A 16,710-nucleotide genomic window follows, 5' to 3' on the forward strand; every position below is an offset into this window, starting at 1 on the left:
CCAGATACTCACCGCACTACCCCCGGTGGCGCCTCACCTCCAACAGCGGCTGCTGCCCGCGGCCTCCATTCGCGGCCCGACCCGCTCAGCGGCTCCTTCTGTTGCCTCTCTCCGGTCCCGCTGGTGCCGGAGCCGCCGCCGCCATTTTGATCTCGAGCCCTAGACTGGGGGTGGGGGGGGGGGGCAGCAAAGGGGGAAGCGCCAGGGAGCCTGCGCGGCGGCGGCTCTGCGGCGCCTGGGTCACGTGGTTCGCCGGGGAGGGAGGAAGAGGCGGGCGGCCAAGTGGCTCCCCCTGCTGGCTGGGGGAGGCGCTAGTGGAGCCGCGGGCCATGGGCTGTGGGGAGGAACCGAGCAGGGGAGCGCCGCGGGCGGCGACGTGGAGCGAGGAGACGGGAGGGTGTGGGGGAGGCAGCACCCCACAGGTCTCCCATGGGCCACGCCCGCCCTCGGGAGATGTGCCCGCCCCGCACCGAGAGGCCAGTCACAGCACCGGGATCACCAGCGTACGGGCGTCCCGCCGCTTTGGGTGTTCCCCTTCCTGCTCCTGGCGTGTGCAAGGTACCAGCTCCATCCATAAAGACAACAGGTCCAAGCATGTGAGCCCGCACAGCGCACCTGAGGAGATGCCGGTTGGCATCTGTTATTTTACAATCTTCTGTTCATTGCTTTTCCTGGCACCTCCCCTCCCACCGCCGCTGTGTGTAAATGATGTGCACTTTGCGTGCCAAACTGGGGCAAGTTACAGCAGTGTCCCGTCCCTCTTATAGCCAGGGCCGGCTCTAGTTTTTTTGCCGCCCCAAGCAAAAAAACAATTTGGCTGCCCCCCCCCCCCTCCTTTTTTTGGCTTTTACACGTTTGCACTTTGCAATGTTTTTTGTTTTGTTTTTGACTGTTTAAAATTACAAATTCTCTGTTTTCATTTTTGTTTTGTTTTGTTAGTGAAATACAACAATTTCCTACTAGTGTACTCATTTACTCATTGGGCTGACCACGGAGTGACCTGAGCTGTGTCTGCCTGGGCAGAGCTAGGGCTGCCCCTGCGCCGGAGGCCTTGGCATAGGCAGGATGTCAGGACTGACCCCCAGGGCTCATGTGATCTGTGCAGGTCGGACCAAGTCATGCTGTTGGGCTGCTGGCGGGCTACCCATCCTGGCTGTCGCTGCCGAGTAGCCAGAGGGGCCTGGAGCTGCATGGGAGATACCGAACAGCTCTGCCTCCTGTCTCTCCTTCCCCGTGAGCATGCCCGGGGGCTTGGCACTGCCCTCTGAAGCTGGGCGTCGCAGCGCAGCCCCATGCCGGCAGGAGCAAGCAGCGGGTGTTGGGGGGCTGCCCGGTCTCTCCAGCCAGGGCACAATCACCTCTGCTCCCCTGGCGCCAATCCCAGTCTGAAATGGCTGTAGCAGCCTTGCCCACGGTCCCACGACTTGCTATGCAGCGCGGGGAGGGGAGGAGGCTTTGAGAGCAGGGCTGCATCCCGGCTCCCACACTGGCCTAGGGTCCCTGTGGCTGGAGGGGCAGCGGACCCCGGGGAGCCTGGCTTGGGGCAGCCTCAGCAACATCCAGAGTCCCGGGCGGTCACCCTGCGGTGTGGCTGGGGACAGAGCCAGCGGCGGGGGGAGGGGGAGGGCGGGAAACCGTCTGTAGCTCTCATGTGTAGCGAGCTGGGGCGGCTGCGGGGTTCGGCTGCCGGGGTCCAGGGCAGAGCAGCCCATGGCTGGTGATTGCAGGGCAGTGTGCCCGGGCCTCCCGCTCCTCGGGACCCCCGCGAGCCAGCCACGGGCTCGGCCTGCGCAGCAGCACGAGTTCAGTTCAGCCTGGGCTGCCGCTCCCCTCCCCAGGCAGGAGGCGGCGCATGGGGGAGGAGGAGGAGGCAGGGACAAGCCGAGGAGGAGCCCACAGCTGGTGCTGGAGGAGCGGCCCGCTCAGCCACCATGTTCCACCGCCACCCCCTGCGCTGCACGACCAGGGCAGGGCCACGCTACCAGCTCCTGCCTGAAGGGGGCTGGCCACTGCCCGTGGGAGAGCAGCAGGGACACGCTCCCCATTGAGCTGGCTCCCCCTGCCCCGCCGCACAGCCCCAGCGGCACCTGGTCGGAGAACAACAGGGCAGTCAGGATCCAGCCCAGGACATTGCCTCAGGTCGGAGCTGGGGCCCCAGCATTATGCCACCCCTGGCACCTGCTTGTTTTGCTCGTGCCTAGAGCCACCCCTGCTTATAGCCGTTTTCTGGCCCATTTGAACATGCACTTGTAACTTACACCATGGTTTATAGTACTGATGTCCTGAGACTACCATGGGAGTGATAGCTGCCTACAACAAGAATTCATTTAGCTCCTTTTTTGTTTAAATTTTATGTGAGTTTGTTCACAGATCACAAGCAAAATTCTGCTCACAATCAGATTCCAATTTTATTGGAGTTACTGTGGATTTATGCTGTGTATTCTAGATCAGAATCTGGTGCCTCTGAACCTCTCCCTACTTCTTCTACTTGTCTAGCATTATTGTATTAGACAAACTGGGAGAGGTAATATCTTTTATTGGACCAAATTTTATAGCAGCCAAAAGTATGCTAGCTGTGCTTCATAGGAGACACAGGTCAGAGCAGGTCTAGATCAGTGGTTTTCAAACTTTTTTTCTGGCGACCCAGTTGAAGAAAATTGTTGATGCCCACGACCCAATGGAGCTCGCGATAAGGGGTGTGGGAGCAGCTCAGGGCTGGGGCAGAGGTTTGGGGGGCAGGGGTGAGGGCTTCAGGGTGGGGCCAGGAATGAGGGGTTCGGGGTGTGGGAGAGGCTCTGGGCTGGGGCAGGGGGTTGGGGTGCAGGAGGGGGTCATGGCTCTGGGCTGGGGATGCAGGCTCTGGGGTGGGACCAGGGATGAGGAGTTTGGGGTGCAGGAAGGGGCTCTGGGTTGGGGGAGGCTCAGGGCTGGGGCAAGGGGTTGGGGCACAGGCTTACCTCAGGTGGCTCCCAGTCAGCAGCACAGCGAGGGTGCCAAGGCAGGCTTCCTGCCTGTCCTGGCTCCGTGGACCGGGCTGCACCCTGGAAACAGCCAGCAGCAGATCCGACTCCTAGGCAGAGGCATGCAAGCAGCTCGCGCCCATAGGCACCGCCCCGCCCGCCCCCCCCGAACTGGCCAATGGGAGTGTGGAGCCTGTGCCTGGGGCGGGGGCAGCGCGTGGAGCCCCGTGGCCCCCCCACCTAGGAGTCAGACCTGCTGCTGGCTGCTTCCGGGGCGCAGCGCGGGGTCAGAATAGATAGAGACTAGCCTGCCTTAGCCGAGCAGCATCAATGATGGGACTTTTAACGGCTCGGTCAGCAGCGCTGACCAGAGCCGCCGCGACCCAGTGCCTTACATTCCGCGAACCAGTACTGGGTCACGACTTGCAGTTTGAAAACCACTGGTCTATGATACAGTCATAAAAATGCCAGAGGCCCTTTTTATGCTGCAAATCCTACCATGGCTAGCTCCGCTGCTACTGCAACAGTTATTTTCAAGAAAACTCTCTGTAAATAGATGCAGCCAGAAAGGATCAAATCATATTAAATCACTATGGCCAAGAGATCCGTTTTCCTTGACTCCACAGAATCCACAAAAATGTGACCCAAAGAGTTATTATTGCGTGCGGGGGAGGGGAGAGGGGTGAATCACTTCATCAAACCTGATTGCCTGTGGTCCACAGCAGAACCCAACACCATGTGTTGTAAGGAACAAGCATCTTTCTGTGCTGGGAAAATAACCTGCATCTGGGAAGATTTTTCAGGGTGATTCATACACAGGCCAAACACCAGATCACCTCTCCTCCCGCCGCTTAGCATGTTCATTGTACAAGAAGTGCTGGGCACATTGAAAAAGGCATGGCCCACCACCTTTGAATTAGACTCATCTTTGCTTGTTGGTGAAGGAGAGCTATGACCAGTTATGTCCTCTTCTGACTGAGTTTTCTAACATTTAATGTGTGGAAGAAATCCTTCCTCCCACCCAGTAAACTTTCCTAAGTGCAACAGAGCTAGCTACTTTCACCAGTTAGTCCAATAAAAAATATTACCTCTCACACCTTGTTCTCTAATAATATATTATCATTTATTTATTTGTATTCTAGTATCACATCAAGGTCCCACTCAAATTTGGGGTCCCATTGTCTGGGTGTTGTGCAAACAGAGTAAAAGATGATCTATGCTCCAGGGAGTTTACTATTAAACTAATGGGTTTGATCTTGTAAGATGCAGAAAGACTCCTGCAAGGTAATGAGCACAGATCAGCATACATTATTTTCAATGGGAGTTGGGCTCACTCAGCACTTGCAGAAGCTTAATGCATAATAATTCCCAGAGATATTCCATTATCCACCTTACTCAGACAGTATAATTCTGATTTGCTGGAAGCAATACTTTTTTATTCATGGCCACCTGAACTGTAACTGTATAATGTTATAGATCAAACTATTCCCATCCAGTTTACCGCTGCTTTTTTCCAGATAAATTGCAGTTAAATTTAATGGTGCTCAGGGCAGTATATCACTGTAAAAAAAAAAAAGTCTGTCACCTTTTAAAGTACCGTATATTGACTAGTAATTGAGCAGAAAGTAACAGTATTCTCAAGTGGGCAAAACATAAGACTAGAGATTGATGTTTATTATGCTAAGTAGGCGTCTTTAGTGGTGATATTGATGTGAGTCTCCAGGCATACAGGCCTTGGCTATTACCAGCTCTTTATCTAAACCCTTCTCTTATTTATTTCCCACATGCCTTTCTTGCTTCCTACCTCCTGCTGTGGTATGATAGAACCAGCAATGAGACCAGGCTGTGCAGCTCTCTGTTAGGACTCTGTCAACATCACTTTTTAAATTTGCTAGACAAATTGTTCCACCATATGCACATTTATACTGTTTGTGATACATCAGTACTACAGCCTTTTAGATACATAGATCACCAACAAACATAGTAGCAGTAATGAAGTATTCCTGCAGATGTGATTCCTAGCCAGTTTGATAAATTAACCATTATTACACATTTTAAAAAAAAGTTAAAAGAACATTATTAAGTGCTCAAGTGCTCAAAAGTTAGGAAATTTCTCAGTTAAGATTGTGTCTGTAACTTAATTCAGTCCCCTTGTGCGTATGCATTATGACACAATCTTTAATCAAATGATCACATATTTTTTCCACAGGACCCCTACCTCATTAAGTGCACAGGATGGGCAGGGCTAATTTCATGAGCAGCTATTAAATATTTTGTCTTCTCCTCATTATTCAACGTGTGGCCCTTAGGCCTTATTACTAACTATTCAAATTATGTTAGAATCATAGAATCATAGAATATTAGGGTTGGAAGAGACCTCAGGAGGTCATCTAGTCCAATCCCCTGCTCAAAGCAGGACCAACACCAACTAAATCATCCCACCCAGAGCTTTGACAAGCCGGGCCTTAAAAATCTCTAAGGATGGAGATTCCACCACCTCCCTAGGTAACCCATTCCAGTGCTTCACTACCCTCCTAGTGAAATAGTTTTTCCTAATATCCAACCTAGACCTCCCACACTGCAATTTGAGACCATTGCTTCTTGTTCTGTCATCTGCCACCACTGAAAACTGCCTAACTCATCCTCTTTGGAACCCCCCTTCAAGTAGTTGAAGGCTGCTATCAAATCCTCCCTCACTCTTCTCTTCTGCAGACTAAATAAGCCCAGTTGCCTCGGCCTTTCCTCGTAAGTCATGTGCCCCAGCCCCCTAATCATTTTCGTTGCCCTCCACTGGACTCTCTCCAATTTGTCCACATCCCTTCTGTAGTGGGGGAACCAAAACTGGACACAATACTCCAGGTGTGGCCTCACCCCGTACCGAATAGAGGGGAATAATCACTTCCCTCGATCTACTGGCAATGCTCCTACTAACACAGCCCAATATGCCGTTGGCCTTCTTGGCAACAATGGCACACTGCTGACTCATATCCAGCTTTTCGTCCACTGTAATCCCCAGGTCCTTTTCTGCAGAACCGTTGCTTAGCCAGTCGGTCCCCAGCCTGTAGCGGTGCATGGGATTCTTCCTTCCTAAGTGCAGGACTCTGCACTTGTCCTTGTTGAACCTCATCAGATTTCTTTTGGCCCAATCCTCCAATTTGTCTAGGTCACTCTGGACCCTATCCCTACCCTCCAGCATATCTACCTCTCCCCCCAGTTTACTGTCATCTGCGAACTTGCTGAGGGAGCAATTCATCCCATCATCCAGATCATTAATAAAGATGTTGAACAAAAACGGCCTTAGGACCGACCCCTGGAGCACTCTGCTTGATACCGGCTGCCAGCTAGACATCGAGCCATTGATCACTACCCATTGAGCCCAACAATCTAGCCAGCTTTCTATCCACCTTATAGTCCATTCATCCAATCCATACTTCTTTAACTTGCTGGCAAGAATACTGTGGGAGACCATACCAAAAGCTTTGCTAAAGTCAAGGTATATCACATCCACCGCTTTCCCCATATCCACAGAGCCAGTTATCTCATCATAGAAGGCAATCAGGTTGGTCAGGCATGTCTTGCCCTTGATGAATCCATGTTGACTGTTCCTGATCACCTTCCTCTCCTCTAAGTGCTTCAAAATGGATTCCTTGAGGACCTGCTCCATGATTTTGCCGGGGATTGAAGTGAGGCTGACTGGTCTGTAGTTCCCCGGGTTCTCTTTCTTCCCTTTTTTAAATATGGGCACTATATTTGCCTTTTTCCAATCATCTAAGACCTCCCCTGATCACCATGAGTTTTCAAAGATAATGGTCAATGATTCTGCAATCACATCAGCCAACTCCCTCAGCACCCTTGGATGCATTAGATCTGGACCCATGGACTTGTGCATGTCCAACTTTTCTAAATAGTCCTTAACCTGTTCTTTCACTGCTAAGGGCTGCTCACCTCCTCCCCATACTGTGTTGCCCAGTGGAGCAGTCTGGGAACTGATCTTGTCTGAGTACTTCAGCTTTTTCCACATCATGTCACTATGTTGCCTCCCCCATTCAGTAAGGGTTCCACACTTTTCCTGACCTTCTTCTTGTTGCTAACATACTGTAGAAACCCGTCTTGTTACGCTTCATATCCCTTGCTAGCTGGAACGCCAATCGTGCCTTGGCCTGCCTGATTACACCCCTGCATGCTTGAGCAATATTTTTATACTCCTCCCTAGTCATCTGTCCAAATTTCCACTTCTTGTAAGCTTCCTTTTTGAGTTTAAGCTCACCGAAGATTTCACTGTTAAGCCAAGCTGGTCACCTGCCATATTTGCTATTCTTTCTGCACATCGGGATGGCTTGTTCCTGCGCCCTCAATAAGGCTTCTTTAAAATACAGCCAGCTCTCCTGGACTCCTTTTCCCCTCATATTAGCCTCCCAGGGGAACTTGCCCATCAGTTCCCTAAGGGAATCTAAGTCTGCTTTTCTGAAGTCCAGGGTTATGAAGACAGAATTATTTATTTCTTCCTGGGCTTTTCTGTGGTGCTCACAAACATTCATTAATTTATTTTCACACCACCTATGTTAGATGATGGAATGGTATTAACCCAGGGGGCCCAGTTTGACATAGCTAGGCCCTGATTTTTCACAGTACTCAGCATTATACAGCACTTTATATGTTCAAAGCACTGCTCCCATTGACTTCAGTTACTGCTTGAGTGCTCACCACTTTTGCAAATCAGGTCTCTGGGTCTCAGATCAGGCACTCAGAAAATGAGGAACACACAATTAGTGACAGCCTGTGAAAAATTCGGTTGAAGTGACTTGCCCAGTATCACACAGGAATTTTGTGACAAAAGCAGGGATAGAATCCAATTCCCTAGGGCAGCATTCAACTGCCTTAACCATGAGACTGTCCTCTCTTTTCCTGTGATTCCCTGTCTCATTCATGTCACACCTTCTGCAATAAATGAAGCATGAGTCCTATAGACAACAGACTCTTTTACTGCACATCCCTGATTCATCCCCAGAACAGGTGTATTCTGTGCACTGAAGGAGGCAGGGGTCCTGTGGAAAAAAGTAATATCTGGTCATGTCATTAAAGAGTGTATCATAATCCACACACACAGGCCGGCCATATGAAGGTTGCCCAGGCATTTCTTAACTTTTGACTTTATAACCTTAATAATTATTGGCATCCACATAGATCATTGGCAGGGTTGAAACCTTTAGATCCACCACACAAACCTCTGCCACTTGAGCTAATGGAATAACTGATAGCAGCAGTAGGTTGTCATTCTCTGTGTGGAGCAGGACTAGTAAGGAATGAGACACTGCCAGGGAGACAGCTGAGGAATGGTGTGACTCATGATTCTTGGGTTCCATTCCAGGCTCTGGAGGAAAGTGTACTCTAGCAGGCACAGTCTTTTTTACCCATGTCCCACAAGCTTGACCCATCTACGCTATCTCTTCCACTCTGTTCCTTCCAGTCATAATCTTCCCACCCTGCTCCCTGTATCAGTCTCCTTGCTCATCCAGTCCCAGTTTTCCTCCTCCTGGCTCCATGTTCCATATGTCTCTCTTTTCCCTGCCACCTCCCCATCAATGTTTCCCATCCCCAGTGGTCAATGCAAGGCAGCTTACGTCGACCTCACCGCGTAGTGTAGACCATCCATTAACGGTGAGAAAAATAATTTTTATTACTTCTTTAATCTGTTTTAATAACTTATGGCTTGATCTGGAGAGGTGCTGAGCACCTCATGTCCACTTGAAGTCAATTGGAGTTGCAAGTGCTCAGCACATCTTAGGAAATATGGTAACATACTGGTTGCTTTGTGCCCTGCTTTCTTTTGTTAAATGCCTCAAGATAGTATGACAGAAGCCACACAAAGAACTTGGAGTTGTGGAACAAGCAGCTAGTGGGTCATATATAGCAAGTGAATATAAGCCACCAAAAAGAGAGAAAAAGCAAAAATGCATTCCCTGGATAGACATTTTTTTAATGTTTCAAGCCATAAAGTTTAAAGGCAAAATTTTCCTGGCTTTCTCCTCCTACCTTTCAATCTCCCTGCCACACTTGCTGTCCCCCCAAATCACTGCTGGCTACAGAATTAATAGGGTTCTTGTGAAATCCTGTCCAATATTGCAAACACAGTATTCCAGACAGGGTTAGACATTACACAGCAACCATATCCTCTCCTTTGATTTGTCTGCTTACAAGTTGGGGATTTGTATCCCCATAATCTCTGAATGGGAAAGCAATCCAAACTCAGGCTGTGTAAGCAGATGGAAAAATTATCTATATAGCTAACACTTTCACAGTATTGCCAGTCCCAACCATTCAAGAATCAGGAGTCAGGCCCCCAAAATCACGAGATTGTGTTAAAATCATGAGATTTAAAAAAAAGAAAAAATGTGGATTCTTTTTATTTGCGTTCTGGTTTTTGAGCCTTCTGGATACATTTGGGTCACATTTTCATGTTTTCTTTGCAACCATAAGAACTAGAAACTTTTTCTTTTAATGAAAGTTGCTATTCACATATATTCATATGAGTTCAGGAGCTGGGGCTTTAAGAAGAACACCACATGTTGCAAGAGATCAAATTGTGAATGCTAACATTGCTTTCACCTCAGGATTTATGGAGCCAAAAATGGGTAAAGTGAATGGTCTTCTACATCAAAGTCCTACGTTGAAACCCTAAAAGGCTGTAATATGAACCCCTTACTCACACTGGTGAATAGTTACTCACATGAGTAGTCCAATTGTCTTCAATGGGATTACTCATGGGAACTGCTCATTAATGGGAATAAGGGGCTCATTTTCTGGTCCAAAGTCATTACAATAACAGGCTAGAATGTGCTGCATGGGCACATTGTGAGCTGAGCATTTAGAATGGATAATTACTCTGAGACATTTTTCATATTAATTTATCTTTTAACACAAGTATCCAGAGACTAGTTAGAAAACGAGTTTCAGACACCAAACCTAGAGGTAGTAGAGGGGTAGGCAAATATTACCGTTTTTAAAGGTGAAAAGTAAGAATATAAGAAAGAAAGCATTAAGTAAAAAATAAAAGTGTAAGGAAGACTGGCTTTTAAATAACAATTGAGAATGAAGCCCTCAGAGTGTGGCCCTGGAGAGATGTCTGAAGTGTAAATCTATATAAATGAAGATTAAAAGCACACTGTCGGTATCATTAGGCCCCTAAAATTGCATACTCTAAAATTTGTCCCTGTGTATCTGAAGGTCAAGATTCCCTTACTGATGATGATGACGTTCTTTTTACAAGAAATACTGTATGTGCAACGGTAAGATGTTTGGGTTTACATGTACATCTGAGGAGTGCCTGAGGAGTTATGTATATACATTGCATTAGTGAACAGAATTAATAGAAATGAGCTGCAAACATTCCATGGTTGACTAATTTCAGAAGTTTATTTATCAAAATTGTTTTTCAACAAAAAATGCTGTTTTTGACAAAATGTTTTGAAAAAATCAAAATGAAGTGTTTTGATAATATCAAACGGTGCTGTTTTGACATTTTCTGTTTACAAATGACTTTGAAGTAACATTGATTGGCTTTATATAAAAAATAATTTTAAAAGGTCAAAATCAGAAAAAATGTCTTGATTTTACTGAAATGAAACATTTTGCTCAAAGTGAAATGAACTTTTTTTCAGAATTGGATTTCATGGGAAATTTCAAATTTTTGTTTTTATTCCAGAATGGAACAAAATTAGAAATTGTGAAATTTCCCATGAAGCTGATCAGCTGGTTCCTCCCCAGCTATATTAAAGAGACGCTTTTAATTAGAAATGAGCTCCAGGTATGATGTTTGGATCCAATTCAAGATTGACCCAAGGTTTGACAGTGCTTGGGTCCAACCTATAGAAGTGGACTCAAGCTGTGAAGTCAAGCCTTAGCCCAATGAAGTTAAGTGGAAAAAAATATACTTGATTATATTAATAATGTGTCTAAGTCTGATATTTTGTTCATGTTACCAAGCTGTCGACCTCTGCCCCTTCTCTGCTACCAACACCAGCAGTCATCACTCACCAATTCTAGATTTCCCTCAAGCACCTTAATATTTTATATCATGCCATCCCATATGCACACAGAGAGAGAGATCTCTGGAAAAATCTTCTTTTAAATCCCATCTTAAAGCTCACCTCTGCTGTGGTGCCTACAAAATACTGGCATGCTCTGACTGCTGCTTACTATACTAAATATGATTATTTCACTGTTACTTTGTCTTCCCCATGTTTGTTTGTTTGTTTGTTTATCTCCACCTCTTGTTGCTTATCATATATTTAGATTGCAAGGTCTTTGGGGCAGAGACTGTCTTTATTATATGTGTGGATTATCTTCAGTGCTTAGCACTATAATGTTGATCCCTGACCGATGCCTGTAGGTGCTACCGCAGTACAATAATAATAAGTAATTATAACTTAACCTTACTGGGCCATTGCAACTGTCTGTGAACATGAAAGCAGAAACTGCTTTTGACAGCAGTACAATGGCACAAAATAGGCCTCTCAGATTTTGATGGGAGAAGGAATCTGTTGGTTCCTTTTATGCTGCTGGGAAAAGAAGAGGAAATGAAGTCAGTCCTGGCTAGTCCTGCCTCCATCCCTGTCCTTCCTGTAATACATGGCTTAACTACAATGTATAAGTACCCTCATGGGGAGAAAATACCAGACACTAAAAGGCTCTTTACTTGGATGACCAAATGTCCCGATTTTATAGGGACAGTCCCGATATTTGGGGATTTTTTATATGGGCTCCTATTACCCCCCACCCCCCTGTCCCGATTTTTCACACTTGCTATCTGGTCACCCTACTCTTTACTGAAGAAAGGCATAACAAGAAGCAATGTCTGGAAGCTGAGGCCAGATGAATGCAAATTAGAAATAAGGCACAAATTGTTAACAGTGAGGGTCCTTAACCTCTAGGACAGGAGTCGGCAACCTTTCAGAGGTGGGGTGCTGAGTCTTCATTTATTCACTCTCATTTAAGGTTTCACGTGCCAGTAATACATTTTAATGTTTTTAGACGGTCTCTTTCTATAAATCTATAATATATAACTAAACTATTGTTGTATGTAAAGTAAATAAGGTTTTTAAAATGTTTAAGACAATTCATTTAAAATTAAATTAAAATGAAGAGCCCCGGATCGGTGGCCAGGACCTGGACAGTGTGAGTGCCACTGAAAATCAGTTCGTGTGTCGCCTTTGGCACGCGTGCTGTAGGTTGCCTACCCCTGCTCTAGGACAAACTACCAAGGGAACTGGTGTATACTTCATCTCTCGAGTTTTCAGATCAAGGTTAGAAGCCTTTCTGGAAGATATGTTTTCCCAAACACAAGTTATGGCTTAGTCAAACACAAGTTATTGGATTCAATACAGGGGGAAGTGGGTGAAATTTAATGGCTTGTCATATACAGGGAGATCAGATTAGATGATCTAATGGTCTCTTCTGGCCTCAAACTCTGTGAATCTATGTATCACAATGACCCTCTTTCCCAAGGGTTAATATTTATCTTGTGTTCTTAGAACAGGGGTAGGCAACCTATGGCACGCGCAGGGCTGGCTCCAGGCACCAGCTGAGCAAGCTCTTGCTTGGGGTGGCAGATTCTATGGGACAGCATTCCGCCCAATCCTAGGGCGGCATGGCCGCTTTTTTTGTTTTGTTTTTTTGTTCGCCAATCCGGCCACCCTGTAGGGGGCGGCAGCACGGAGAAGGGGAGTGCCCTGCTGGGAATGGGCTGCGTGCTCTGTCTGCCCCAGCTGGTGCTAGGTCTGTAGCAAGCCCAGCAGGGCAGCCTGCGTCTTTCCCTCCGCTCCGACCGGAGCGGTGCGGAGCCCTCCCGGCAGGCGGCGTGGCGGTTGGGGCCGTGTGGCGAGCACCCCGCTGAAGCCCTGGCCTCCCCCCTTCTCTCTCTCCCCCTGCTCCCTCCTCCTCCCCGCCACTAGCCGGGGTACGTCTGCAGCACAGGGAGCCTCCCTGCACCCTGGCTCTGGCCACCCCGCATGTTTTTTTTTGTTTTTTGTTTTTTTTCTTCCTGCTTTGCTGCTCCGGCCGTGCTGCAGGTTTTTTTTTTTTTTTGCTTTGCCATTCTGGCCGCCCCGATTTTTTATTTATTTTTTGCTTGGGGCAGCAAAAAAGCCAGAGCCGGCCCATGGCATCCATGCCAAAGGCGGCACGCGAGCTGATTTTCAGTGGCACTTATACTGCCCAGGTCCTGGCCACCAGTCCGGGGAGCTCTGCATTTTAATTTAATTTTAAATGAAGCTTCTTAAACATTTTAAAAAACTTATTTATTTTACATACAACAATAGTTATTTATTTATTATAGTCTTATAGAAAAAGACCTTCTAAAATGTTAAAATGTATTACTGGCATGCAAAACCTTAAATTAGAGTGAACAAATAAAGACTCGACACACCACTTCTGAAAGGTTGCCGACCCCTGCCTTAGAATGTAGTGCAGAGTGATGAATATGATTGTAAGAATAGTATATAGTATAGTGGCAGGAGGGAAGGATAGCTCAGTGATTTGAGCATTAGCCTGCTAAACCCAGGGTTATGAGTTTAATCCTTGAGGGGGCCACTTAGGGTTCTGGAGCAAAAATCAGTATTTGGTCCTACTAGTGAAGGCAGGGGGTTGGACTCAATGACTTTTCAAAGTCCCTTCCAGTTCTAGGAGATAGGATATCTCCATTAAATTTAAAATAGTGGCGCTATACCTATAATACTTGTGTAGCACTTTCCATCATGTGGCATTTCAAATAATTTTGCAAACTATGGGGCCAATCTTTCAGTCCATTCTCAGATGAATTATCCCATTATTTCAGTGGGACTGGTCACCTGCATAAGGGCTCTAAAGATCAGGTATTATGGATAAATTCTCTTCTAAGATTCCCTGTGGCAGAATTCACTTTTGGTGCTTAGCTCTCTCTGTATGGGCAGAACTACTGCTATCAATGGGGGATTTGTAGGCAGAATAGAATACTGAAGTTGTGAAGTGTCATGCAAATACTGAGGTGCATTTAGCCCTATGCCTCCACAGACCTGAGCACAAGCCCACTGAAGCCAACGAACGGGCTTTGGACCAGGCCCTATATTCAGGTGTCATCTAATCTACCACTGGGGTGGAACATGGCAACTATTTAAGAACAGATGTAAAAATTTTATTTAAGCAAATGTTAAAAAAAAAATATATAATACATATGTTGAAAGAAGAGTATCTGTACATCTGGGTATAGTGCTTAGATTATCCACAAATAGAAAGTTTGTTTTTAAAAGTCATATGATACATAGAGTACATAATCAGCAATAACCCAAATTTATGTGAATAGATTTAACAATACAGTTTAGATATTAGAATCTGAATACTCGGGTACATCACTCATGAAAAGTTGTACAAAGATTTGATTGTGGAAAGCAAAATATATCAATGAGTAGAGATTGTCCCGCAGTAATTGAGAATTAGGTTGGTTGAGAAAAACAGATTTAAACATTTTATTAAAGCTAATGTTAAAAAAAGTATATAATACATAGGCTGGGAAAAGTGTCTGTACATCAGGGTAAAGTGCTTAGATTATTAGTACACATCAACAGTGGCAGATTAGGCCAGAAAATGAGGTTGGGTGATGCGATAGGAACTCTTTCTAACTGAAACTGCAAGGAATTTTTAAATATGCTCAGTGTATTTATCCAACCTGCAATTTGATAAGAGCACCAAGACTTGAACTCTTCTTTTTGCAGGAATGCCTTAATATCTTGAATGACTAGGAGCAATCAGGATCAGTTTCAAGTCTCATGTAAAGACAATTTGTTGAACAATCAAACTATGGGCCAGATCCTTAGCTGGTGTAAATTTGCCTAGTACCATTAACTTCAACGGAACTATTTCAGTTTACACCAGCGAGGGATCTAGCCCATCGTTTGCTTATTCAGCTGATTCAGAGGCAGAAAAACGAATAGTGCCTGGCTCTTTTAATGCTTTTCAGCCATAGATCCCAAGCCACTTTACAAAAGTGGATAAGTAAAATCTCCATTTACAGATGGGGAAACAGAGTCATAGAGAGGTTATGGTCAACATTTTCAGACTTGGGCACCTAAAGTTAGGTTACTAAGTGCCTGATCCTGCCCCATTGAAATCAATGGAAGTTTTACTATTGACTGCAGTGGGTGCAAGATCAAGCCCTAATTCCACATATAGGAACCTATATAAAGGTGACTTGGTTTCCAGAGGTATTGAGTACCCCGCAACTCCCATTGATTTTGGCATTTTATTATTTATTTGTATTATTATTAATAATAATTATTATTATTTATTATGGTAGCACCTAGAGGCTGCAGCTAGGTTGGTGTCTCATTGTGCTATGCTCTGTAGAGACATATAGTAAAAGGCAAACACTAGCCCAACAAATTTACAGTCTGCTCAACACTCTGTAAATCAGGCCAGTTTTTTGAGATGCTTAAATATGGATTTAGGTGCCTAACTTTAGACACCCATTTTTTTAAAAATTGCAGTTGCCTAAGGTCACAGAACAAGTAGACCCAGAAATAGAAACCAGGGGCTCCACTAAAGCTGCACTCTGCAGCTTTACCCGCTCCCCCACAATGCTTTACCAAAGACTCAGAGGGAAGAGGAATTGAAGTACTATACTGACTTACACAAGGGGAATTCTGGGGGGACAAGTTAAACCAGGTTTATGGTTGCATTGAGCCAGCAGTGTGGCACAAAGCAGTCATGACATAGGGTAGGATGGTCTCTGATTGCACCTGTGCCTTGACCAGCTCTGAGATGAGTCAGGATTAGTGGAGGAAGGGTGCTACTCAATGGGTCATACTACCTACTGATTTTATTCCAGTATCTCAGCTGTTCCATCTGGTGACTATGTGGTCTGGGTTCCCTGAAATATATCAAATATTAGTCAGAAATGCAACAGAGAATAATTATGCTTCTTAGTTGTGAACAGATCTTTAATGGTTTTTAATCCTGCTTGCTTAGTTGTGTTAAAATCTCGTCTCTGACTTGCACAACAAAACCAAAACATTTCATCACATGCACACTCATACAGACATGGGTAAATGTGATTCTGCCTTGTACCACACAACAGTTTAGCGCCACCTGCAGCAAAAGAGGGCTTTTGGAAAGTGGGCCTTGTGTCAGAGCTGTGAATTACAAAGCAAAGCAGGACTTTAAAAAATGTCATCATCTCATATTTTTAAAATAAATTAAAGATATGCGAAAAGGCCGCTAGAAAAATGAAATTACCATGATGTATAAAATTTCTAAACTAGCAACTAGTTTAAAACTATAAAATTTCTAAACTAGGAAGGTCTGTGTTGTTTAATATGCTTCATGCTTTTAAAATAATGCTTTACTCCAACAGGGATAAGTGTGTTCATCTTTTAAAAGATATTTTTTTCATTTTTCTTCTTTATTTCTGGTACTGTCTATCAAACCAGTGTGATTTCCATTACAGCTAAATGACAGAATTAGACAATCCTCTTATCCTCTTCTTAATTTGCTTAAAAGCAACAGTTTACCAAGCCTACCTCCAGCTCCTACTGAAGTCAATGATAAAATTCATATCGACTTCAGTGGATCAGGCTCAGGCTCCTTGTTAGGTAAGTTCCATTGCTGCAAGTGGGTTTCATTGTCCAGTTTATTCACTCCAAAGCTAGAAGTAGAATGTCACAATTCAGAATGCTGTACTATTGACTGATGCACATTAATATTTTATTATCTCAAACATTTC

General features: G+C 45.4%; 1 protein-coding gene across 5 annotated transcripts in view; it reads right to left on the bottom strand.

The window, feature by feature from the left end:
• Positions 1 to 181, bottom strand: part of BTBD7 (BTB domain containing 7) — a 114,307-nt gene extending 114,126 nt beyond the window's left edge. For 4 of the 5 annotated variants that reach the window (XM_065595651.1, XM_008165746.4, XM_042858640.2 and 1 more), the window contains exon 1: positions 13 to 181. The gene's annotated coding sequence lies outside the window, so the exon portion shown is untranslated. The remainder of the gene's footprint in view (positions 1 to 12) is intronic. The other variant, XM_065595650.1, reaches the window with a different exon arrangement.
• Between the last annotated feature and the right edge of the window lie 16,529 nt (positions 182 to 16,710).

This window comes from Chrysemys picta, chromosome 4 (assembly GCF_011386835.1).
Source record: "Chrysemys picta bellii isolate R12L10 chromosome 4, ASM1138683v2, whole genome shotgun sequence".
NCBI lineage: Eukaryota > Metazoa > Chordata > Testudines > Emydidae > Chrysemys > Chrysemys picta.